Consider the following 26,180-nt stretch of genomic DNA (forward strand, 5'->3'; position numbering starts at 1 on the left):
CAGAGGACAGAGATGGATGGGATACTGGGAATTAGGAATTGTTCCCTAGCAGGGTGGGCAGGCCCTGGCACAGGGTGCCCAGAGCAGCTGTGGCTGCCCCTGGATCCCTGGAAGTGTCTAAGGCTGGGCTGGACACTGGGGCTTGGAGAAGCTGGGATAATGGAAGGTGTCCCTCCCTTTTGATGGATAGGCTTTAAGGCCCTTCCAACCCAAACCATTCTGGGATTGCCTGATTCAATCTACAAATTAATGGGACTTCAGTCTATGTCCCAGAAAGCTGCATCTTCAGTACGGTGCTGTGGTCCAGCCTTGGGATTCAATGCTGCCTTGAGGTGATTTTATGATGCTGCTCTATTCCCAGATCATCTGCTTTATGCCCAGAAGTGGCTGCTGGAGCTTTGGGGTGGGTCTGGAGTAGGGACAGGATTTATTCAAAGACTCACCAGTCGAGCGTGGGGATTGGACATTACTTTGTTGCTTTCTCTAAATTAGCTTTGCTACCTCAATCACAAAGTTTTCTTTTTTCCTTCTCCTATCTTGGAGGCCATACTGGGAATCCTTCCAGCAGCATTTTGGTTTTTTTCTCAAACAGTTTCAGCTTGGGTTCCAGTCAGAGATACAAATCACCAGGACTGTGGACTGGGAGGCCGCTTCACGCCCGAGACCTTGGGGAGAAAAAAAAAGCTGAACTAACCAGGAAAGGGCACCAAAACCCACCAGCTTCATCTGCTGTGAGGGAGAGACCAACGCCAGAAGTTCAGCAGGTTCCCATCTGTTTTGCCTGAGCTGCTGTGTGAATTTTTCCCTTCCCTGGGACAAAAAGCCAGTGCCATTTTCGTCTTCCAGGCCGAGCAGCCAGGTGGGGGATGGGAGTGTAAAGTTCCAAAATTTCAATATCTAGTATTTATTCCACCAATTATTTTTTTTTCTGTGCCCTTTGGGCACCATACTTTGTTAATAAACAAGTTTTTTTCACTTTTACACACTGGTATTCATTTCTCATTGGCAAAAGGGATTGCTGAAGCCCTTCTCTTTAGAGAAAACCCTTGTTCCAGAGCATTTTTTCTCCTAAAATTTGTCTCTAGACCAGGAAAACAGAGCTCAGTAAAACACAGAACTTTCATCCCATTTAGGGGTTTTTAACTTGCTGCGATGAGCGGCTGTTTGCACCTTCAGTATGAAAAATGTTCATTTTGACAGCTTCCCTTCAAAGAATGGCTCCATTGCTCCATCCCCTTCCCTTAGGCCCACTGAGGCAGAGCTGCAGCTCCTGAACAGCTCCAGATGAGTGGATGGCTCAGTTCTCCCCTCTTCCTGGGATCCCTGGAATCCAGGGAATCCCCTGCATTAGGAGAAAGGGGTTTGCAGAGAGAGCTCAGCGTTGGTAACAAAGCACTGAGAGACAAAAGCTGATAAACTGATACGACAGAAAACATTTGTGGCTTTTGCAGGCTCAGAAGTGAAAGATTAGAATTATGTTTCAAAAGAGTTAGGCCAAAACACTCTTGTCTGATAAAAGAGTCCATCATGGAAAAAATCTATTTTCCTGACAGAGGCTGCAGTTTTGCCTGGCCATGAGAAAATCCTTCCATCAGCAGCCTCAGGAAACCTTTGAGAACTGATCTCTGTTACTGAAGGGTACACTGCTCTGCCATCAGAGCCTTCCAAGCCCTTCAAGGATGAAAGAATCCCAAACATACTCCTGCAATCAAGGATCCAAAACTCAACCCAGTGGGCAAGGTTAATGTGCTTTGTCCAAAGAGTCACTGTAGACAAGCTGCAGTACTCCTCTCCCCAGTTTCCCTTCCACAAGCAGAAATAACCTGATTAAGGGTAGAAAGGTTAAATGGAACCTATGCTAAATCCTTCTTTTGAATCCTACATTAATCACCAACTTGATTTTGGTGGTGTGGTGACATTAAACAGGTACAAAACAACACAGACTGGATTCTCAGGCTTTCTAACAGGGTTAGAGAAGAGACCCAGGGGCAGCCCCAAATGCCCTGGGTCCCTCTCCATGACCCATTTGAAACCTCACAGCAATGGGGCATCACAGGGATTAGGAAAAAAACTTCTGGACTGCATTCACAGCATGTAAAAGGACTGGAAATTTTCTTTTCAGAAATAAAAATATTTAGCTTGTTCAAAATGAGAATTCAATAAATAAATCAAGCAGTCAAATGATGGACCAAATTCTAAATTTTGTCAGCAAAAGTTTGGTTATAGTACCTTCAAAACTTTGTAATAATGTCAGCATTCTGTGTATATGCACATATTTTTATTGCACAGAACATAAAATGTTCTGTCTCAGTAAGCATAGAAAAGGAGAAGTGTAACCAAATAGCACTGTAAGCACTTACAGAAGTGTAAATACATGTACAGAAGCAAACATCACTGCCCAAACCATGCAGTCCCCATTTTTTCTGTGAATATCTGGATGGGGTTTAGAACTTGGTTTTTAGTTTATTTTCCCCCAGTTGGACTGGGGAATCATTGCAGGTCCCTTCCACCTGAACAATTCTGTTCTATTTTAACTGACTCCTGTCTCATGTTCTCCCTTTTCTTCTCCTGAATGACCACTGCTCTGGAATTTTTAAAAGAAATTCCACATTCAAAAGAGATTTTGAGTGCATAAATTGCTCTCAGTTATCCCAGAAGGAAATTACTGAAGCAATGACAAACATCAAGCACATCTGTCAATGTCCCACATTTGTATTCATCCCACAAGCAGGTAAAAAAACCAGTAAGTAAAATCAAACCCAGAGCAATATTCTCACCAATATCTTCAAACAGGAAAAGGAGACTGATGTTCACTTAATTAATTTATCATGTCTTGTGCATCTTAAACCACAAGTGATGTTTTAGTTTCATTGTGTGCTTACCTGAACCAAGAATTAATCATCAACATAAGGCATGGAACTCTCAGTTTAAATGTTGTCAAGGCTCAAAGGTAGCAGGTTATTAAAAGTGAAAATAACTGCAATTGGGCAGATTAAAACACCAGCCTCATCCCCAGGGAAACATCCTTCAAAATATCAGCTATCTTCAGAACTGAAAGATGCCAGTATTTATAAAATTTTGCTACAAATTAATCCAAGAGACACACCAGCAGCTTGTCAATGGTATTAAAATATACATGAGACACTGCCCAGAGATATTTTATGAGGAAATGAACAGGATATTTTTCTATATATGCCAGCTTTATGAATTTTTGGTGTTTGATCAGTATAAGTATACAATAAAAAAATAGGATGCTTCCTCTTTAGCAGATTCATGAAACCAAAATGTATGAAAATAAACCTCTGAAATTCTAGCACATGTCTGCCTAATAAGTATCATTCATGAAAGATATTTGTCCAAATACTTTTCATTTTGTAGATATTTTTATGCAATCTGTTAAACTAAACTATATTATAGATTGCTTAGATTCAATTTAACAATTATAACTTATATATTACCAAAAGAACAGGATGAGAGAAAATGGCCTCAATTTGCACTTTTCTCCAGGCTGAACTGACAAGTGTGGGATTGAAGGATGTTATATCCAGTTCATGCTCATATAAACTGTTTATATACTTATGAAGGAACATTTTCAGAGATGGTGTTTCCATGAAGTGCATTTGATCCCTCTGATCATGTTTTATACTATGTGAAGAAAACTTCTGAAAGTATAGGAATGTTACTTAAAAACCATGGCACAGAAACACTAAGATTCTGTCGAATATTGTGAGCATGTTGGGCTTTGATTAATTTGTAGTTTTGTCACTCTTGATATATAATGGGATATTCTGCCTATACATAAGGAGTCTTTAAAAAACAAGCCTATAAAAAGCAAAGTCATACTAATCTCTTAGTCTCCACAAAGTCTTGAAAGAGATAAAATATGGCCAAAATATGGAAAGAATAAGCAATTTCCTTTTAAAGAGGTGTTTAGTATCTAATTTTAAATTAATATCTCTGCCTCCTGATACCATGGGGGATGGAGGCAAGGGGCCCCTCTGGGCTTCACAATAACAAATAGTAAGAGACATTTTCAGATCTATTCTTATTTGCTGCTTCTCCATAGTGAACAGCATCAATCCTTTTGCTCTTGCATAAAAAAGTTTTTCCACATGCCTAATCTTTCCTGTTATGCCTCCCTGCTCACCCTGCTTTAACCTGGCAGAAGAAGCCATGAGAAGCTCCAAAAGTAAGAGGAATGACTTGGAGGTGCCCATTTTACACTCTGAGAGCAGACAGCTGCCCAGCGTACAGAGATGTTCTTGCTTTCAGGTTTCCACCTCACAGATGGGTACTTTTAGAGATAATTTAGTTCAGCTTTACCAGATAAAGCCCTTTAGCCAGGGCTATAAAGAACATCAGAAAAGATGACTTTTAATGATGCCTGAATGTCAAAAATGTGTGGCATCATCCTCAGCTGAAGGCAGTCAGCAGGAAAACCTGCACATGGCATCCTTCACCTGCACCCCAAAATCTGCCTGGCTCTTCAGAGGAAAAGGGGAAGAGAGAAGTAGATGTGATGTCTTTCTGTACAAAATCTTATGAAGCAATGTTACCATTTCTTCCTGCTTCCACACCTGTTTGATTTTCTTTGCTGCATTGCTGCACACCTGGACAAGCTGTTGCAGGAACATGGACACTTAGAGAATCAATGACTGACATGGATGCATCAACCTGCAGCAGCCTGTGGAAAAGCCAGAGCATTTTCAGTGACTGTTTGAGGGAATAAAGAGCAGAATAACATCCTTAGAAGCAGTGTTTCCCAAATGCACAGGTAAGAAAGGAATGGTCTTAAAGGCATCGAGCACTGCAGCAGAGGAGGGAGAACAACTTTAACATTATGAAGAATGAAGAGTTTTTGAGGACTATTTTGCCATAAGGCAGCTTAGCCTGTTTGTGAGATAAGGACAGGCTCTTGCCTTTGAAAAACCTCCTGCTGATAAAACCAAGAGCAGAAATCAAGGGGCTTAAAAGCACCCTGAAGAGTTTTACTGAGCAGGGACAGGTTTGTGTGTGCCTAAATGCTTCACACAACCCTCGTTGTTATTGGCAGGGACTGAAGGGTGCCAAAGCCCCTTAAACACCCATTTGGACATTTCCAACTAGCACACAGTGAATGTGTTCCAGATCAGCTCTCCAGGCACAGCTCCTCATGTTTCAGGAGCCAAACCCAGGGCCCAGAACTGGGAGAAGCTGCAGTCATCCTTAGGTCATAACCTGCATTTTTCAAAATGCCTACTTGGTTTTCTCCCCCACTCCTCACCCCACACTGATTAAAACAAATGGGTGGAAGGAGGCAGACACTGGATCCTTTTGGATCCAAGCTTTGCTTCCTGACCATTTAACAAGGCAGTTTCTGTAGCCAAACATAAACACTGAGGTCAAAAGCTAATGTGATTGGGTTTCTGAAATTGAGGTTTCACCTGCTGTATGTTGTTATGCCTCCTGCCTTTTGTTTTGACAACACAGAATGCTTTGGGCTGGAAGGGACCTTGAAAGTCAGCTACACAAACATTTTGGACACCATCATTGTTAATGATGCTTCACAGGTAATTACATTTTTTCTGCTTTAAGCTTTTCATAATATCAAATGCTACCATGACTCCTTTAAAGAAGAGATTTCTGTATGAGCAGTAGCTTCATTTAGATAGAGATTACCCTATCTGAATTTGTAAATATATTAGAAGATAAATATTAATAAGATTAGTCTATAAGGGGAAATTAGAAGGATCAATGAATAACGTTGCCTTGTATAATTGAATACACAGACCTATCATGCCATTAAGAGAAAATGATTATGTCTGATTTGCAAAACTGGAGAGAGTAAAATAATCAAACTGATTAATAAATGAAGTGGGGCAAAGTAATGTGTTCTTAGCTCCTGCTCTGCTCCACCAAAGCCTGTCATCCCCAGCACTGAGGTGCACAGCCACCTCCTCCTCCACTGCAAACATTCCAGCTGTGTCTAGCCCTGCTCAGCAAAGATGAGCAAAATGCAGCACTGTGGGACAGCCAGGCTGAAATACAGCTGGAGTGCTCCATTTCAGGGGAGTTATGGCACAGGACCCTTCCCATGTGCTTCAGGAGGGTTATGGACAACTGCAGCACAGCAGAACACAGAATGCCAATGTACCTGTGGGGGCAGACACCCCTGAATCCCACCAGCTCAGGCATGAAGTGACTCTCTCTAGACGAGCACTAAAACAGACCACACATCCCTAGGAAACTCAGCAGTGTCTTAAGAGAAGAGGATGTTTATTTTCTTTACAAGGTATAGACAGTTCAAGGAAACAATTAAAGTGTGCATGACGACAGCAGCAAGGAAAATCAGAATTTTCCATTATCTTTATAATGAATTTAATTTCCTGAACTTGGTTTGGGTTTCTTATTTAATTTACTGACAGGCACAATATTCAGTGATGCAATCTTCATGCTTCTAAAAGCGAAGGATTTATGCCAGTTATGCCATACTCTTTACCAGAGGCTGTTTATTAAGCATTTCCCTTTCATGGAATTTATTTGCTGCATGAAAGCAAATGAAAGTGTAAACCTTGAGGGAAGGAAACCAAATAGGTGAGAAAAATTTTACAGCTTCAACTGCCATGAGTAATATCCCGGAATCTGAGCACTAGACCCATAGCAATGGGAGGTCTTCAAGCAACTATTTCTAATTTTTAAAAACTATTATTTGTCTTTCTGAGGCCCTGTCTACTAAGGTACAAAAGAGATAGTGCTTTGAAAGAAGGCCACTCAAATGGCACTGTTGTTTGTCTCTAGAAACCCTGGCTGGCTCCTTCCAGGTGGGTATTGAATGAGAGAGATGAGGCCAAGAAGGAAATGGTGTTTTGCTGGCAAGGCAGCTGTGGAACGATGAAAAGAGCACAGGGAGGAACGACTCAGAGATCCTTTTACAAATGAGACTTTTTCCAGAGGGCCACAGAGCTCTCAGTGATCTGAGTCCTGATGGGGCAAGTGGGCTGCTGCACAACCAATCTGCTCCTGCAGAGCTTACCTAGAATACTTACCAGCAACTTTCTCAACTTTCTGCTACAGAATTATCCTGCACTCTACAGTATTAATATTGGCCCTTTTCCCTTGTGATTTTCATATCAGAAAATTAAATTCATAAAGCACTTCTATTTCATAATTGCTTGGTATCCTAATTTAACAATCTGCAAACATCTACAAAGGGTACTATAATCTCCAAATATAGCAAATGGGGTTTGAGTATTTTAATAAAGGCCCACTTTGAGCTAAAACCAGGCAGTTTAGACCCATGCTGGTTTCTTCTCCTGTGCTATGCACTCAACAAGATGCTACAGCTATTACAGAATAAAAGAATAGCAGTGACAAACATCTGTGGCTTGTGGTATTGAGGAGCCCTGCAGTGCACTGATCCTCTAAATTATATGCAGGAGATGTCTCTACTCTTAGGTAACAGTGTCTGGATTTATAGGTGGTGCTCTGAGGTCACAGGAAACTTTCTCATTGCTTGCTCCAAAATGCTAAAGCTGACTGGGAGAGGAGGAGCGAGGCAGGAGGCTGCTCACTCCAGCCATGACCCAAACCACAGGTGCGGAGACTCTCATCTTCTCTTCAGTCAAACTAGACAACTTCTCACATTCTGGTAGCTTCATAGAAAGTCTTTAAAGTCTAGCCATCACATAGGAATTAAAGCTCTTTGGGATACAAACCACATTTTCTCATTTCTTTAGGTTTTGTAAGTGCTGGCTTGACTAGGCTTTGATCTTCACAGTGTTTTTGGATGTTACAGCAGCACAGACAGAAAGTGACAACAGCCACTGCACAAACATTGAGCACACAAGTAGAGGAATGGCAAAGTGAGACCCTGTCAACCATCAGCACAGATGGGAAAAGCTACAGCTCAAATTGAAGGAGTTCAGTGGTTCTGAGGATCCCGGCAGCTGCTGGATTCACAGGACAAGATGAAAACCCCCAAAGCTGAATGGAGCAGGAAAGACATGCAGCAAGACATCAAAATGGAACAGGATGGAAAGAATTGCACCACTAATCTGAAGCAATGCCAGCAGTGAAACTGGGGGAAGGTGGATCTCCCTTACTGAAACCATCATATACGAACTCCATCATTCTGCCAACTTTGCTTCAAAGGAAAGATATTTTCTGTTCTTAAAGTTCCTGGGAGAAGCTAAACCACAGATTTCTGGGGATATGACTGCAAAGACTGAGGATAACCCAAAATTGGTTTTAAAGCTTGCATGTGTCACCATGGCCTGGCTGCAGTTTGCAGTAGCAGCTTCACTGGTTTCCCGAGCATTCAGACTTTATCCAGTGATAGAAGGATCCTCACCCTAAAAAGCCCCATACCCTTCTTGAAGCAGGAGATCAGGGTCTAGAGGGCACTGCTCTGAGCCAGGCTGCCACCCTATGGGGAACATACAATCCAGGATAAAGGAGCTGCTGCTGCTGCAGTCACACCCAGCACAAACAGGATATGGCCAGGGGTGTTTGCCACTCTGCCCAGAGTCTTACAAGGACCTCCTGATGCAGACTGCTCAGCTTTCCATATCTGACATAAACCATGCTTCTCTGTCCTCCCCATTCTGCTGAAGGTTTGCTTATTTAAATACATTTACTGTGTGCACAAGGCAAGATCCATTCAGCACCTCTCATTTGAAGAGTGTGGGAGGAAAAAGAAGCCAGGAATAGAGGAGTGGTCTGCTGGAATCTAGTGAAAAGGAGAAATTATAAAGGGAAATGACAAGCTTACAGGCACTAACCCACTTGTTTTCATTAATTTACCAAACTAGATGGACTTTCTACAGACAATAACACAAATACACAGTAGAAAAGAACTTGATAAGGTGTGAACTTGCCACAAATCAGCCACACTTCTGAGTGCAGGCTCCTCCCAATCACAGCCAATAGCTTCCAGCATCAGGGTCAAAAGCCAAGAACCCAGAAAGCTGAGGGGGAAGCTTTATATAAGTACCTGCTCCCAGGTGTGAGCTGGGAGAAGTTGCTCCTGGGTCCCTGATCAGGCAGGAGATGCTGGAGCTCTCAAGAGTTCCCTGCCCTCTTGCTGAGAGCCAAAACTAGAAAAGCTGCTGGCCAGGCTGGGACAGCCAGCTAGAGCAGTGGGTGACAGGGAGCAACAAGGTGTCATGAAACAAAAGCCTCACAAAAACAGCTTAAATCAGGCAAGCCTGACCAATTCCAGGCTGGAGTCAGGGAGGAAAACAGCTGCTCTGACAGTGGCTTCAGCAGATGAAGGTGCCCTGAACGTGCTGTGTGTACCCAGGGATCAGCAATGCCTGCTACTCTGTCTGCCAAGAAACAATCTACTGCTGCCCCCCAGGGTAAATCTTCTTGCCAAGTTAATGTGGGCATGCAAGCGCAGCAGATGAACTCATTGCCAGGGACAGAGGGGTTCATTTTCCTTGGATTTCTGGGCACAAGCTGAGCTCAAGCAGTCACAGAGCTCACAGCAGCACCAAGCCCACCTGTGCAAGTGCTCCCAGAGCACCCTCCAGCACTGGGGTCTTGCTGTTTTCCAGCAAAACCAGAGCTGGAATGAGGGATTTTATAGGGATTCCCACCCATCTAATGTGATTCTGTTGCTGACAGCTAAAGGCAAGCAGCAGAATACAAAACACAAGTGAGGACTGGGCAGAAGAAATGTAATTTTACTTTTTTTTCTTAAGACTAATGTTAGAAATGCAGACCTTTCTCAGAAGGTGGTGACTCTGTGTCAGAAATCTGCCTGCACATTTTTAAAGCAGCCTTAGTGCCTGCCCTCAGGAGGATGCCACAGCTTTCACCACTGTTATCACTTCTCATCCTTTCCACTCATTTCTGCTTTGCCACCGAGGGGGTGGGAGAATAAATTAGTTCCATTTTCAAACCAGGCTGTGTCGTTTTTTTTAAGTGTTAGTTCCTAATAGTATTTTCCTTTTTGTGATACCACTATCAATTTCCATCCGAGTTCTGAAATCAGAGAGACACAGCGAGTTGCTCTTTACAGAAAGTTGCTTTTTCCTGAAGTGAGTAAAATAACAGAGATGTACAGTCCCAATCAAGCCCATTAAATATAGAAAATCAAACTCAGTCTTTCCTCTGTCCCTTCTGAATACAAGGTACCAGATGGAGGATTTGGAGTGTCTAAAGAAAAATTCTGGTTCAAATGCAGCTCTGGAGAGTTTATGGCATATTAGGAGTCAATTGTGCTCTGACACTCAGAGATGTGGATTTCAACCTGTTTGCAGATCACTGGGGTTCACTTGACTGTTTTCAAAAGATTCATTAAACCTTAAAAAATAGCTGAGGAAAGCAAGCAGTGCTTGGAGAGAAGGTGTGGACAAATATGTACAAATCAAATCAAGGGTATAGACAAATAAACCAATTACTTATTAATTCCATTACTTCTTTCTTTTTCACAATCTCTGTGAAGGTAGCAGCACCTACATAAATATAAATAATATATTTCTATATATTAGCATTATTTTTGTCTATTTATTCTGATACTTTTGGAAGCAAACCCATGGGGCAGCAGTGTGGCAGTCATCCAGAGTGAGATCCAGTCAGGATGATTACAGCACATAGCCACAAGCACTGCAGCAGTTGGCTATCATAAAGCCATGCAGAGATAAATTAATCCCTATCCTGGGAAAAATGTTCAGTGCAATCAGGAGATGTAGTGTGGAGTCACTGCCAACCCTATTCCCCAAGATGCCATTCCCTCCAATTCCAGTGATTCCACAAGACTTTCCATGTTCACACTGCAGATCATGGACCAACACTGACTTTTCAGACCTCACCCAGTTCAGAGTTTAGGCATAACAAGGGTAACAAATTTACTGCCAGGGGCCAACACAGAAGAAGAGATCTCCTTTCTCACCTCGTTCTGTCAGACAAGTCTCCAGAGGAGATTTCCTGCTGCAGTGTTTTCAGATCAGAGGCCATCAGGAGCAGCTTTTGTGTGGCTGTGGCATATGCTGGAAGCTGCATGTAGAGAAATAACCAGAAAAGAAAGAATAACTTCAAAACTTAATATAAAGCATAAAACCAGTCCACCAAGGTGGTGTTGCCTTGGTTTGGCTCTGTGAATGTTTTTGGAGTGGCTTTTAATAAATGTTTCTCAAGAGTCACATGTAAATTTTGCATCACAAATGAAAACTAGATTTTTTTAAAAACTAAGTCGATTATTTTACTTTCTGTAATTAAGCTGCTATGTCAGATTTCTGACTGGACTAAAGCCCATCCTTTAAAGAAAAGTCATAATATAAGAACCTTCACCGTTAGTTTTTCTCTGAAGCTATGTGGCCCATAAAACTAAAGCAAGTTTTAGTCCAAATCTCTATCATATGTATATGTTTACACATTAAAAATTAGGTTTTCCACATAATTCTATTTGTATTTCTTTGCAGATACACAAGTTCATCCAAAACTAGGTGGAGTCAGACTCTGCTCTCCAGAGCAATACTAAATGTGTGCCTCAAGATGAATCCTCTTTATCAGCTTGCCTGGAGGTGCCCCATGTCAACAGGGACTTCTCTGTATTTTCATTACCTCTGTAAGAGACTGACCTTTCATTATTAAGCAGTTGTTTGCTACTTATAACAGTATTGAAAACACATGCAAAAAAAAAAAAAAAAAATGCTGAAGAATTTTAGGAAAATCTGCACTGAGTTCTAATGAAGCCAAACTAATGAAAATGACTGTGTTTGCCTAAACACAAAATGTGCCTCTCTGAGCCAGCTGCCCACTGGGACAGGGTAAAGAAGGCAGAGCCAGAGCCACCTCTCAGTGTGCAGGTAAAAGACAGGGGTGCAGTGGCATGAGGGAGAAGAAGGGAACCTTTTTTCACCTCAGAGTGGTCATACACTGGAGCAGAGCAACAGAGGAATCTCCATCCTTGGATATTCAGAGTCCACCTGGACAAGGTCTCGAGCAACCTGATGTATGAGGACTGCTCTAAGCAAGGGCTTGGACAAGGAGCCCCCAGAATTCTCTTCCCCCTTCAATTACTCTTCAGTTCTACAACTTTAATAGGGTTGGGGGAAAAAATTACTACAAGAGAACATATTGACTCCTTCGTTCCCTCTTCCCAAGATGCACCTGCAACTAGGAAATGGAAATAGACTGCTTCCTTCCAGAACAGGCTTGAGTCAAGTTGTGATGGCTTTTACTCTGGTCCTAGCATCACAAGCCAGACACAGTTAGGCTGATAAGAAGGGGTTACCTTTATATAAAGATCCTTAGGTGCACAATTCATCAGGTGGAAAATGCCAAAGACGTGCCAAAGATGTGTGTAGGATTTTCACCAGTTTCTCAAACTGGCACATCTGACAGGAGTCCCCAGTTAGAAGCATTCTCAGTGAAGTAAAGTAATCCCCCCAGCTCTAGCACCTTCTAAATCCTCCCCCCTCAGATGAGGACTAAGTTCTGTTTGTAAAATATATGTCTCAAAGAGCTGGTTTCAACCTTGGTTTTTACAGAGAACCATGACAGCGTAGGGGTCCTGGTACCTGCTTTGTCTTTCTGCCTTGGAAAATACTGAAGCTAAGTTACAATAAATGACTACAAAGCTACAAATATATTTGTGTGAAGAATACAGATAATATATAAAAGAAAAATAAGAGAATCAAGAAATCATCATTTGAGAAACTATTTTCCACTCAAAATACTTTTACAAAGTGTACATATGTGAGGATGGAGGAAGAAAGGGGGCAGAACAAAGTCTGTATGTTGCTAGCATTGAAGTAAGACTGCTTAAATTCAGAGGACAGAAAAGGAAAAAATATCTTGGGGGGAAAATCTGGTAGAAATCTGAGAGCAGATTGATATTTTCAAGAAAGCTGTTAAAGGACAGCTGTTAATAAAAGAGAAAAGCTTTCTGGGTAGATTTATAGAAGAAAAAAAAAAAAAATATTCCTCCTCCACAGCCAAAGATTAGAGATGGACAAAATCATCTGTGAAACAACAGCATCTTAAACTGGATTCTTAGTGTGAATTGGAGCATTGCTTTTCTAGTGAAGCCTGCCTAAGGACCAGCCCAGAAATATCATCAGGTGCCTTTGAGGGGAGAGAAGGGTTTCTCAAGACTTTAAATGCCCCATTCTTTGCAAACAACCCCCAAAATCCTGTAGATCTTCTGGAAGTATTTTAAAGGTGCTATTTTCTTGCTAGTCCCAAACACCACAAATTAAAATGCACTCAACAATCTGTTCCTATAGACACAAGCACAAATACATCATGTAAAGAACACGATACAAAAGAAATAGCTGGAACACATCTCTTTGATAAAACATATTCCTTGAGGATAACATTGTATAACACTGTCTTTCCAAAGATGAAGGAAGAAGTGCAACAACTACTGAGCTTGAGAGCAACTGGGAAAAAGGTAAATGAAAAGAGCAGCAAGCTTCAGCTTCATTTTACAATAATTTCAAAACTTTTGCAATTTCTGACATGGAGGAATGAGGACTTACTGCTTCTCAAAACAACAGAATGGAAACCAGCTCCAGTCAACATCAGAGATGTTTTTAAACAAAGTAATGGTGGGTTTCTAACCCAGTTTTCCTGTGTTCTGTCTCCATTTTCTCTTCCAGCAATTTCTTCTTTTTCCTCTCCTCCTGTCATTTGTCAGCATACAAGTGTGAATACAAGCCACTGGCTGGTGTGCTGAAAAAATAACTCTGACTAGTACAGATACTTTCTGCAAACACAATTCCTTTTCTATGCTTTCATTAAGAAAATAAAATAAAATCACTATCTGACAGCAATAGAATACACAAGCTTGGTCTTAAACCAGAGGTGGTGGCAGAATAAGACAAAATCCTTCCTCCCTGGAGTAACTCTGGCACATGGCTGGGTGACTCCTTTGGTGAAGGCAGTGAGTGCTCCCTGTGTGAGAACTGCTGCTCACACTCTCCAGGTAAACAAGCTGACAAGCAGAGTCTGTTTGCCACTTAGACCCAGCAATAAGACCTCAGCTCTCACAGATTTCAGCCACATCAAATGACTCAACATAAAAAGAAAGCAACTTTCAGCCCAGCTGAAATAATATAGCTCAATCCATCTCCTCTCTCCTGTGTAATCTCGCTGAGAACAAACAAACAAAAAATAGCCAGGGAATCGATTTTCTCCTGCTGTTGCTTCTCCAGTGCTATTGTCCTTTTAGTAACACCCCTGGAGACCTGAGCAGCACATTCCTTTTTCAGCAAGACCTCTTCAGAAATCAATAGCACCTATTCAAGGGATTTATAGCATGATTCTGCAAAATCCTTTCACGGTGGCTTGCATAGCTTGTTAGGGAAACTGTGCAGCGTTATCTGTACAAGAGCTCTTCTGACATTGATAAAAATAAGTCAGTGAAGGGATAGTAGAGTAAGGACCACACAAATATGTAATGAATCGATGCAAGAATTTAAGTTAACTTTGAGAATTAGAGAGGGAGAAAAATTCTTGTTTCTTTGGCTTGGGGAAAGGCATTGACACTTAAAGGCATGATACCTCTGCCACTTTATATGACTGATGTGAAAAATGCAGATTTTATGATTGGCTTTTCACAAATGTTACAATGAATATTATATGTGTAATGTTAGAAAGTTATGCTCTATTAATTCTCTTAACTAGTGTGTTAAATATAGTTTTAGGTTCCAACATAATGTTAAAATAGAGACTATGTATGTGGGGGGAGTTTTTTTTTTTTTTGGAATGAGATACTCACTTTGAGGAACACCTAAATCTCCCAAAGGAAAGCTTTTATGGCTTCTTATCAGAAGAAGCAAATTTCTTCAGGCCTTGCTGAGACTTGAAGATTCCTTGGGGATTAAAGGAAACAGTTGACATACAACAGAGTTCTTGTTTTAAATAGAATGTATGCGTAACCATGAAGGATATATGAATTTGCAACAGGTTATTGCTTTTAAGGTTTTTCCTTTGTCCACAAGGGATGCTTTTCCTGACTTAGTGTCTGAGAGCATCCTTAATTCTTTGCTTTTTATTGTCTTGTAACTGTCCTAACGCTAAACTTCATTACTCTGATTGTATTATTATTTTTATAACAATTTTATTATTATTATTATTAAACTTGTAAAATTTTAAAAACCAAGTGATTGGTGTTTTTCACAACTGAGAACATTCTTTATTATTTTAAGTTCTGTGTCACTGTATCAGAGGAAGGATGAGAGAACACTAAAATTTCTGATCAACAGCTGTCATCAGCAAATCCTCAGTGTGATGCAGCTGCAAGGGATGAACCTGGTGATAAAGCATTTAACAATTTGCTTTACCAAAGAACAAAACATGACCCAAACACAGCAAAACCCCAGCTGAGTCGCAGTTAGAGCAGGCTTGTTAATCAGCTCCAGTTCTTGGGCCATGTGTAGGTGTGGAAAATCCCATCCCAGAGCAGAGTTGCTCCTGCTGTGCCTTTGGCAGCGCACACAGCAGCTGCTTACAAAGCAGACTGTGCAGCAGAGTGTGAGAGCATCCCAACTTTGCCATAGTTTTGTGATGAACCTTCCCAAATATTTCCCTATTTCATCTTCTGAAAGAAGCCTGGAGTCATTAAGCACAGGAAAAGCCAAACTTCCTACAAATAGACCACAAAAATCAACCAGATTTCTTCCTGCATTGTTCCATTATGGTGACTTCAGGAATACCAGACAGAGAGAGAGCAGAGCAAGGTGCTGTTGTTATAAATTATATTATTATGATATTATAAATTACATTATTATAAATTATATAATTATGATATTACTGCTTTCCACTAGAATATTTTACATTTTTAAGCCAATTATTATTATTCTCGCTGATGCATGTGCATCACTAAATTGCTCAGGTTTACATCACAGTGTTTAAAAAGAACTTGTAGGAGAAACAAGAAAAATGTGGTGGTTTAGAGGTGTTGGGGTTTTTTGTAGACATCTGTTTCCCAGAAAAACTAGAGAGACGAACCTATCCAACTCTCAGAAAAGTATTTAAACTCCTGGGATGTGGGAATGGCAGCACTGTGAGCAGGGAGTTAGCAACAAGGATAAAGGGAATACTGTGCTTCCCTGTCTCCAAGCCCCCTGTGCTTTCCTGTAGGTGACTAAACTGCTTTGGGAGAAAAGATGTCAAAATAACCTCATGCCTCAAAGATTTTTTAAAATGAAAGAAGTCATTCCAAGACATACAACAATGTGATATATAATATTAAATGAGTTAAAAAACTAACATATCTTGAGAAAATGGAAACCTAAACTTCCACTAAAAAGAAAAAAAGCCAATATAAGCAGAGAGAATGAGAGGCAAGTCATTTTCTCATGATCTCTGAAAACCAAAAGAAGCCTTACAGCAGCGTGAAGGTCTTGATTAAGGCATAGGGAACAAAGTGCAGTGTTGTAGTGAAAGATTAGTTTCTTTGTGATGTGATATTAATAACATTTTAAACTATGCCTCATTGTGCTCAGGTAATGCTGCTTTGACAGAATCAAGCATGGAAATTTATTAGGGGCTTAGTAGAATGCCAGTCAAAAGCAAAGTGACAACATTTGAGTGACAGTCAGGAGATTCAGCTCATTGCTGAGTGCTGGTGAACAATAAAACTACAGCTTGAGAAGGCAGGAAAAAATATCCCAAACACCACAGAAACTGACACAGCCTGAATAAAATCATTGAACAGAACACTACTGAAGAAGAGATCTGAAGAGTTAGGAAATGCTGAAGGTCTTGAGAGCACTTGGATCAGCAGAATGCTTTGCTGGTGACCAAGGGAATTCTGATCTATGATGGTTCTGTGAAGCTCAGGAAATCAGTGTTCTGATCCAGGCATTGGTTTCCCCCACTTCTGGCAATGGGTGGGAAAGGAAATCCTGCTCATAGAAATATCCAAATTCTGAAGGCCTCTCCTTGAAGGAAGAGCGGCAAACCCAGGCTCCATCAGCTTTGTATTCTCAAATCCTGAATTCACCTGCTGGGTCCAGCACTTGGGAAATGGAAGGGGTGAGACACGGCTGTGTCCTGTCCCTGTGACCATTCACTGGTCAGTGGGGAGGAAAGGGTCTCTCACAGGCTCCGTGGGGCACTCATGCCCTTAAACCCCTGTTCAAGGCAGCTCTGAAACATCTCCTGGGCACTGACCCCATGCTCAGCCCAGAGGTTCAGTGTTTTCATATTCCCTGCCCAAGAAAATGCTGGAGATGGAAAAGAGTAATCTGGTTAAATCCTCTCCTAAAAGATAGAGAAGTTCCAGGGACAATCTTAAGCTGGGTGCTGATAATAAATACAGCTTTTGTGAACTCTACAGAAAACACCTTTCCAAAACTGAAAGTGAACAATGACAGCCAGTGTAGGGATCCAGTGCCAAGGGGATATCCACAGCAGAGCTTTGACATTTTTACTGGAGAGCATCTGCTTCCATGGGAAGCTTTTCCATAAGCCTTTCCACTACGAGATATTGCAACAACAATCCCAGCAAACCTCTTTTGCAGGCCCCTCACAGCCTTGACACCAAACCTAACCAGTCAGGAACAAAACACAGACATCATTCTCTTCTCTAGCAAAGCACACCACATTTATCAGATAGTGACAGCTCTGCTCCCCTCCTGGATTTGCTTTGGAAAATTTTACCTTTTCAGACTGCACCAAACACAAAGCATTAGCAGTACCCTGCAGATCTACAAAACACAGCATTATTTTCTGAAGAAGACAAGATTACAAGTGTAGTATAAAACAATCAGAATTTATTAATAAGTATGATAGTTATTCCGAGATTGCTTTCAAGCAGAACAAGTTGCCAGGGTTTCTTAAAAATGCTCAGTTAATATTTAATTGTTGACATGAAAGGAACAAAACTTGTCAGTTAACTGGAGTTCCCCAGAGACCCTTGGAGGCTGGAATCATCACACCATTTTTGATGCCTGAAGAGCTGATGGGTTATTATGTCATTTCCCAGGTCAAATGCTAAATCTAGAGGATGCCTTTTCCCTCCTCAGCTACCTCACCTCTTCTACAACCATGACAGATTGCAAGCATCCTACATTGCCAAAATAAACCAAACAAAGCCTGAACAATTTTCACACAATGCACTTTACTAGATGCTTAAGTAATTTTTTTCTAAAAAGCTACTGCTAAAATACTGTGATGAGTAAAGCATGCCCAAGATCTGTTGATTTGGCTCTAAAAATAAGCAAATTCTGTGTCAAAGCTTGTGTTGGCACAGTGCAGCAACTGTGGAAATAGGAACACTTAGTAAATTTTAACCTTCAGCTTAATTATCTAATCAAAATTTGATGTATACATCATGAAGACTATAACTTGCACTACTCATTATTCTCTCCTCCTCCTTCTTCAGTGTTCACACTGTGATCTTAAAGGTCTTTTCCAACCTCAACAATTCTATGATACTCAGCAGTCTTGGTATTAACCAGCTCAGGATAACAGTATTGAGGAAGACAAGTAAATAATTAAAAGAACAACCAACAGAAAAAGCAATATATATGATAAAGGATTTGAGGTGTTTGGCATATTTTCTGGAAGAATTTAAGCCTTAATTTGTGAAAGACTTCAATTTTAAGTGTCACATAAACTCACACAACTCCTTTAGGCTGTGTGAAGATAAAAGGAAAAAAACATTTCCAAAAATTAAGTAAACCCTTTTCATTTTCCAATGCAAGTATTTATGAAAATTTCAGAGAGCTTTGGTTCCAAGGACACATTGAACCATTACCCAAAAAAGATGGGATCATACATGACTCTGACAGATTTTCTGCTTTGGACAAAAAAGCCTTTACCAGCCACCTAACAATTGAGACAGGCTCTGCAATTAAAGCAACCACATCTCTTTGAACTATGCTTCATTAGTTTTGGAGAGTTTATTCTAGAAGTTACAGCCCTTACCCTTGGTTTAATGTATTTTAGCAAGAGAAAAAGCCTTATCACTTTTTCTCACAGGTGTTTAATTTTGATCAATTCCCATTCAAATGTCTGCATTGGCAGCAATTCCAACAAGGAGCTCCTGTTGGCAACGACCACACAAACTCCACTTCCTCTTCAGACAGGGAATTTTCTGATTCTTTCATGAAAGAACCAAAATCTGCCTCAATCCTTCTCAGAAGTTACCTTGCTCCTGTGCACAATGCACATTTTAGAAGACATGCAGTGATTTGTGTTCAGTGTAATTCAGGGGAAATAGAAGAATTCAAGGACCCTTATTTTGGAAATTGGAGTTTTCAATGGCAAGTTTCAATTAAAAGCCTTTTAATTGAAGGTTTGGTGCCTTTAATGGAATCTGTAAATGAAAAGGAAGCTGCCATTCCAAGCTTAGCCCCAGCACTGAGGATTGTACAGAGCAGTCATATGGGCCAAGCAGGAGAAACACCCATTACTGTAATTAGGAATAGGCTTTACAACTTACTGCCTTTTTTCATCAAAGCACCAGTTCATTTGTTCAACTTTAACAGCTTATTACACCTTTAATTGTAACAGTTATTCCCATACTGCTTCAACTTCAGAAAATTATCCTCTATGATGGGTGACTGAAATATTTAGTCACAGAGAAAACACTGGCTGAGTGAGATTTGGGAATTTATTGCCGTGTAAATGAGGTCGTGAAAGCCTCAAGAGCTCCCTGCAGGATGACTTTATAGTAGAATTGCAATTTTGGAATATACATGCGGGTGATAATTCTGAAGCCACAGAACATTAGACCCAAAACACTGACATGGGACTGTGATGGAAGAATCTGGTGAATTTACTGCAAGATAAACAGAAATAAACTGCATGCAGATTGGTGTAATTACTCAAGACACCAAGAGGACATGTTTTTGAAAAACACTGGTATGGAAATGTTTATCTTAACACGTGTATATTTATAAAAGGACATTTGAACAGCCTTCTTCAGACACCAATTTTCAATAGAGTAAAGCTTCAGGGTTGCTTTTCCATCAGTGACAGCAAGCTGAAGCACAGGTAGTGATCCCACATAAAGTATGAAGTCACAATTATACAAATGTTCTGCTTTTGCCATTGCTAAAGAGTCACAGGAGTTGATTTCTCAGGCTAAGGAATCAGCACAAGAAATGCATGCAGCAAGCTACAGAATGGGTCTGGAGCTGTGGGGTGTCCCAAACACAGGGCACCCCAGACAGGCTCCTTGTGGTGCTTGACATGGAGAATATCTCTGTAACATCTCATTTCCTCCACTGCAGGTAGCACTGATTCTGAGACTCCAAGAGCCTGGAGGAGCATTTCCCAAAGCTACAAAGGACTTTCCAGGCAGAGCAGCTGAGCCTCTTCCTATGTGAACATGTATTTTTTCCCTTCCATCAATATGATAAGCCTTGATCCCATGATTATTTACACTTGCCCAGAAAAAACCACACAAACCTTCACTGAGAAGCTTCCTTGACATTATGAATTCATTGTCACCTCTTGGCAGGTCAAGAAGGAATGGGTCCCAGCAGGGAAAGTTCATCTCATAGCCTGTCTGTAGGCCTCAGCTAAATTTAACTTTCAACCCCACCCAGACATGTCTGTGCCACCTTCTGCATCATCCTAATCAAATCACACTCCATGAAGACAGAGGTGATTGACTCTTTCCAAATCAAATCCAGGCACCCTTTCACTTAGTGAGCTCCTACTTCTTCCAAATGGGGTAACACTCAAAAAAAAAAAAAAAAAAAAAAAAAAAAAAAAAAAAATCAGAGAAGGATATAGAAATAAAGGGATAAAAGCAATATGAATAAGAAAGAATTGAGAAAAAAAAATAATGGCAGTAGACAACAAGGCACAAATACATGTCAGTTCCAAGGTACACATTCTGAATGGACAGAGCTCACTCCTGATACTCTGCTCAATCTCTCTCTCCCATAAATGTTTTCTGGTGCTCATTTGTGCAAGCACACCAAAGGGGCAGTCCTCACTGCCCTGTGGGAGCAGGCAAGCACAGAGGACTCAGTGCCCTTCCAAAGCAGCACAGCAACAACTGCTGAGTGACAGGAAGGGATTAATAGAGGCTTGAACTGCCTGGAGTAAGTCAAGGACTATGAGGAGAAAACTACAGGAGCTCTAAATGCTGTTTTCAGCTCCCTAGTCAAGCAGATGGAGGAAGCCTTCCCTCAGGGTGGGGCAGGGGATAAATTGTAGAAAAGGAATTGGTGGTTTGAGCATTAGGGGGGAAAAAAACCCTCCAGTAAAGGCACAGGGTCATAGAGGAGTATCCAACCCTGGAAATACTCAAAACTCAGCTGGACGAAGCCCAGAACAAGCCAGTCTACATTTGAAATTAGCTGTGCCCTGAGAAAGGGACTGAACTTCATTATCTTCAGACATCATTCAGATTTTGTGACCTGACAGATGCTTTGGAGCCCTGATGGGGCTGCCCCCAGTGTTTTCTGTGTGCTGCAAGTGGAGTTGGGGGGAACAAACTCATTTTTTCAGGACAAACAAAATGGTCTTTCCCAAATCACCATCAGGTCTGCACATCTCCTCCTGTCTCTTTTTCCTCCTCCTCTCTCATGTTCACAGTAAGGAAATGAGTTTTTCTCTTAGTGAATACATGGTTTTTGTGCTCTGGGGCTGATGTAATTCCAGTGGATTACTCAATTCTTTGTCTCACTCTAGGAGAAAGAAATGTTACTGCAATAAAGCCCTGCTCATGTGCCCATTAGCCAAGATACACAAGGTCACTGAATGAAGTAAACCAGTGACTAAGGGACAAAAGCTCTGTATTCTGATGCTGCTGTTTCCTTACTTGCAAATGAGTCAGCAGAGATGACCAATTGTTTTTATGTGAAATCAATGACAATCTTCTAACAGGCAGTAAAAATTTCACAAGAAAAATGAAACATTAACACTAATAAAGGATAAAAGAGATCCTGAGAACACAGCTGATCCGAATCTCAGTTAAAAGGACTTTTTAAGTACCAAATGAGCTGAAAGCTAGACTCAATGTCTTCAATCAGCCAAGAGGGGCCCAGGTCTCACCCTTGTGTTGCAGACTGGCTGCCACATCTCCAGCTGCTGCTGAATGTGCTGGAGGAATTCCCATGGAACCCCAGATCTTTTAATGCCTACCAATGCAGTAGCAAATCTGGCAATCCCCAGATTTCCCAAAAATACAAAGTTGACACTGAAATAAAATGCTTTGTAAGTATTTCTTTATCAGGAAAATCCTGAATGATATTTCAAAGAACAAAATTAGGTAATCTTACTAGTTCAGTGGCAACTTTCTTTCTCCCTCACTTTCTCACTTCCAGTTAAGAGTTTTTTTTGTAGAAAAATCTACAAATCCTGTAAGTCCAACAAAAAAACATAAAGGAGTTTTCAGTCTATAAATTAAATGTGGTTGTGGTCAGCTTACCTCCTCCTAGGCATCTTACACAGGAAGAGATTCATGATATCAATAACAAAAGCTGAAAATTGAAACTTCAGGGAAGCAAGTTTTTAACACTGCTTGTAATTAGCCTGAGCTGCTCACTGACTTAAAGGATCAGTGAGGTCAACAGCTTTGCCAGACCTGAAAGGAGGATTAGCCATTCATACAGGCACTAAGAACTTCCATGGTTCTTCTGACATCATTGTATTAACATCAAGATTTATAAAATACATTAATCCTTGTATTTCGGGTGTGACACAGCCACTCAGTGCCAAGGGTTGAGAAGGAGTTTGACAGCCCTGAACACCAGAGATCCTGAACTCATGACCCAGCTTTTTCTCTTAATTCCAGCACCAGAACAAACCAGCTTTCTGCCCTCGGTGAAGTTTGTTTCTGCAAGAGTTGACCTTGATGGGCTGTAAGGGAATGCAAGCAAGAGAAACCAACAGCAGCCAAAGGGGAAAAGGCAGGTGCAGATCACCCAAATGATTGTGTGCAGTCACACAGAGGAAAGTGACAATAAATTACCATGAAGTCTTTCTTACATGTTTTCAAAAAAGGCAAGTTACAAAAGTGGCTTGGAAACCTCCTTACCAAGGACACCAGAGGACCAGGCTGTTGCTCACACCAAGAGGCAGAGTAAGAGGCTTTCCAGAATAAACCAACAACACACACCCCGTGGGGGAACTGAATTAACATAATCTTCAAAATCCTTGGAATACATTAAAGACATCTAGGAGGTGGCAAAAAGGAAATTGAAAATCAAAACTGAGCTGTAACACAAGGAGACAAGCATTTGCCACTCATGTAGAACAATAACGTGATGTCTGTCGAGTCAGGAGGAAAAGTAGAAAATACATTTTCCACAATTAGCAGTGAGTGCCACCACACTGGCATTCATACAGCACAAAAAAAGATAACTTCCATACTAAGATGTGCATAAAAGAGAATAAACCAAATAAACCTCATTCTTCTAACATCCAAGACCACTTACAAAATTCCCTAGACCTGCATCTGCCTGACAGTGGGGAGATTTCAGTACAAAGGCTGTTTTTCTTTACTAAAACAACTGCCAAAAGAAAGAGCCATGGCAAAACAAGTCTTGTTTCTTAAGTCAAAACAGTGACATTAAATCCCCTCGTTGAGGAGACACACTGCTTCTCAAATAAAATCACCTGAAATTGAATGAGACTGAAAAGGCTGGGCCTGGCCTCACACATGGTTCAGCATGATATGCACACATGACCATTCTTGGATCTGACCCAACTTTTGGTGTAAATAGAAATTTTGGGGGGTCCCAGCTGCTGAGGCCCCCCACAAGAAGGACCAGGAAGCTGGGGCTGAACTGGGGAGAAATTAAATGAGAAATCCTTACATCAGTCTAAGGTGATACCCAAGTTACAGCTTAAAACATGAAAGAAGAAATGGCATCCAGCTTAGCAAGAAACAACCAGCATGATCAAACTGAAAATGAACACCAGCAGCATCATCTCCACATACACATCAGAAAGCAGAATTCAAGGCAGGAGCCAGTCTGTCAATCCACACAAGTCATTACTGATGTAAAATGTCAGATTTTGCCAACAAATAATGACATCTGTTCCTAAGGCACACAAAACACAGAAAATCACCATGAAAATTTCCTTACAGCATGATCATATGATGTCTGTGGCCTGGCCTGAAGTCCTGCTGAGTCTGCCAGCCCTTCCCTTTGGACAGACAGAGCAGCTCCCTCTGTGCAGGTCCCGGCCCTGAGAGGGGAGAGAGAGCAAACTCACTATTTGTGTCCATTTACAAAGAAGTTTACAAAGTACTCGATAAATACCTTTAGCAATGTGCTACAATTCACTTTTTGCCTGCCACAGCTGCTGCCTGAGGCTCTCCCACAGCTGAATCCAAATGGCCAGGGACCCCCTGGGATAGAGGGAAAGGGCAGAGCCAGGCAGCAGGACACTGCTGGGGAGGCCAAAAACATGGAGCTAGGAAGAAAATCGATGACTCTGAAATTATATTCCATTATTCCATTTTAACCTAAAAGTATATAAAATATAATAAATAAATAAATAAATAAATCCTTCTAAGAAATCAAATTATAGACTCATGGTCCTACAATCCCAGAGAGTTTGGGTTGGAAGGGCTGTTAAAGATCATCCCATCCCACCCCTGCCATGGGCAGGGACACCTTCCACTGTCCCAGGCTGCTCCAAGCCCTGTCCAGCCTGGCTTTGGGCACTGCCAGGGATCCAGGGGCAGCCACAGCTGCTCTGGGCACCCTGTGCCAGGGCCTGCCCACCCTCCCAGGGAACAATTCCTAATTCCCAGTATCCCATCCAGCCCTGCCCTCTGGCACTGGGAAGCCATTCCCAGTGTCCTGGCACAGGTCCTTGAAGGTTCCCTTAAGGTATGTGATTATTATTTGTACCTGAACACTCAAAAAAGATGGAAATTTACTGGAAATAGGTGCAAAACTGAATTTTAGCATTGATTCCCAGACCTACAACAATCTCTTACACATAAAATTGTTCACAAAAATATAAATTAAAAATATTGGAGTGTATGTTAAACCCACATCAAAACCATTTATACCTAAAAAAATAAATATTAAAATGGCCTATCCATTATAGGGTAGATACTTCATGCAAATAACTGCACAGATTAAATCTTGAACTGAAATAATATTCTGAAGTTACATAAGAATTTTCAATGCAGTTCACATATTTTCTCTCTAAATGCAGGCAGTATGGAAGACACAGGATATCATGCAGTTTTAAAATTACTTACTTCCTAAAGATCTTTCTTCTCCAAATCAGATAATTAGAGGCTGGCTAATATTCAGAAACAAGAAATACTTCTCATCTTGCATCCCACTACTCAGTCTGGGTAAAAACTGATAATGTTATGTATTTATTTCTATTCCTTTAGTTGGTTTTTTTTTTTTGGAACAAAAGGATTTCATCATTCAATAGGCAGTATCAAAAAGCATATGGGAAGATCTGTAGTATAACACAAGATACACAAGAGGCTGAAGTGGCTGTAAGCAATAAAAGGGAGCTTCAATCTGGGAAAGTGGCAAAACAGGCAACTCATGGTGGTCTTCATCCCTTCTGATTTTAGATTAGCTCAGTGTGGGGTCCACATCTCTATCAGTGTTTTGGAGACACTGTATAATCAGTGCTACAGGTGGTTTGGTTGGTTTGTTTTGTTTTAAAAACCAAACAAAACAACACAAAGTATATCACCCTTGTAAGCTGATTCAAACTCTTGTCTGGGGTTTTTGCACGAATCAACAGGAACTACAGCATTATCACTTAAACTCACTTACAAACTGTACCTTTAAATTGTATTACCAGGACAATGGAAAAGGCTGGTCTGTAGAAGGCAGCCCCTGCACCACTCCACTTTGTACACAAGTCAGAATTGACCCTCAGTCACTGAGTTTGCACTAAAACAAAACCTTCCAGAAAGGCTGTTCCACAGATTTCCATCCCTACAGTTATTGACTTATCTGCAAGATGGAGCAGGCCAATTATGAAATAACCCAAAACTAAATACTTTTAATTTCTTTGCATACAAAACACTTTTTGCTCAGGAAAGGCTTATGAAATATTGCAAGAAAAATCATTATTATAGTAATTAGGAATTCTCTATGGATTAAAATATCTGGAACAGCCTGTAATCCTTTTGTGAGCTAAACAAGTTTTCATTGTGTTGCATTCATATTTTGACTCTTTGACAGGAAAAGAAACCCTTAATCCCCTTGTGCCCTAGGGATCCATTATCATATCCCGATACTTAGAATGGGCTCAGTCTGTCTAAGCATTTTAAAATGTATTAG

The 26,180-nt window shown here is 41.0% G+C and overlaps 1 long non-coding RNA gene across 1 annotated transcript in view; it reads right to left on the reverse strand.

Annotated features, from left to right (window-relative positions):
• Positions 1–10,965: 10,965 nt before the first annotated feature.
• The window catches only part of LOC144246565 (uncharacterized), a 76,512-nt gene continuing 61,297 nt past the window's right edge, over positions 10,966–26,180 (reverse strand). The window contains exon 3 of the long non-coding RNA XR_013340223.1: positions 10,966–10,980. This is a non-coding gene — a long non-coding RNA (uncharacterized LOC144246565). The remainder of the gene's footprint in view (positions 10,981–26,180) is intronic.

The sequence above is a fragment of the Lonchura striata genome, chromosome 7 (assembly GCF_046129695.1).
Source record: "Lonchura striata isolate bLonStr1 chromosome 7, bLonStr1.mat, whole genome shotgun sequence".
NCBI lineage: Eukaryota > Metazoa > Chordata > Aves > Passeriformes > Estrildidae > Lonchura > Lonchura striata.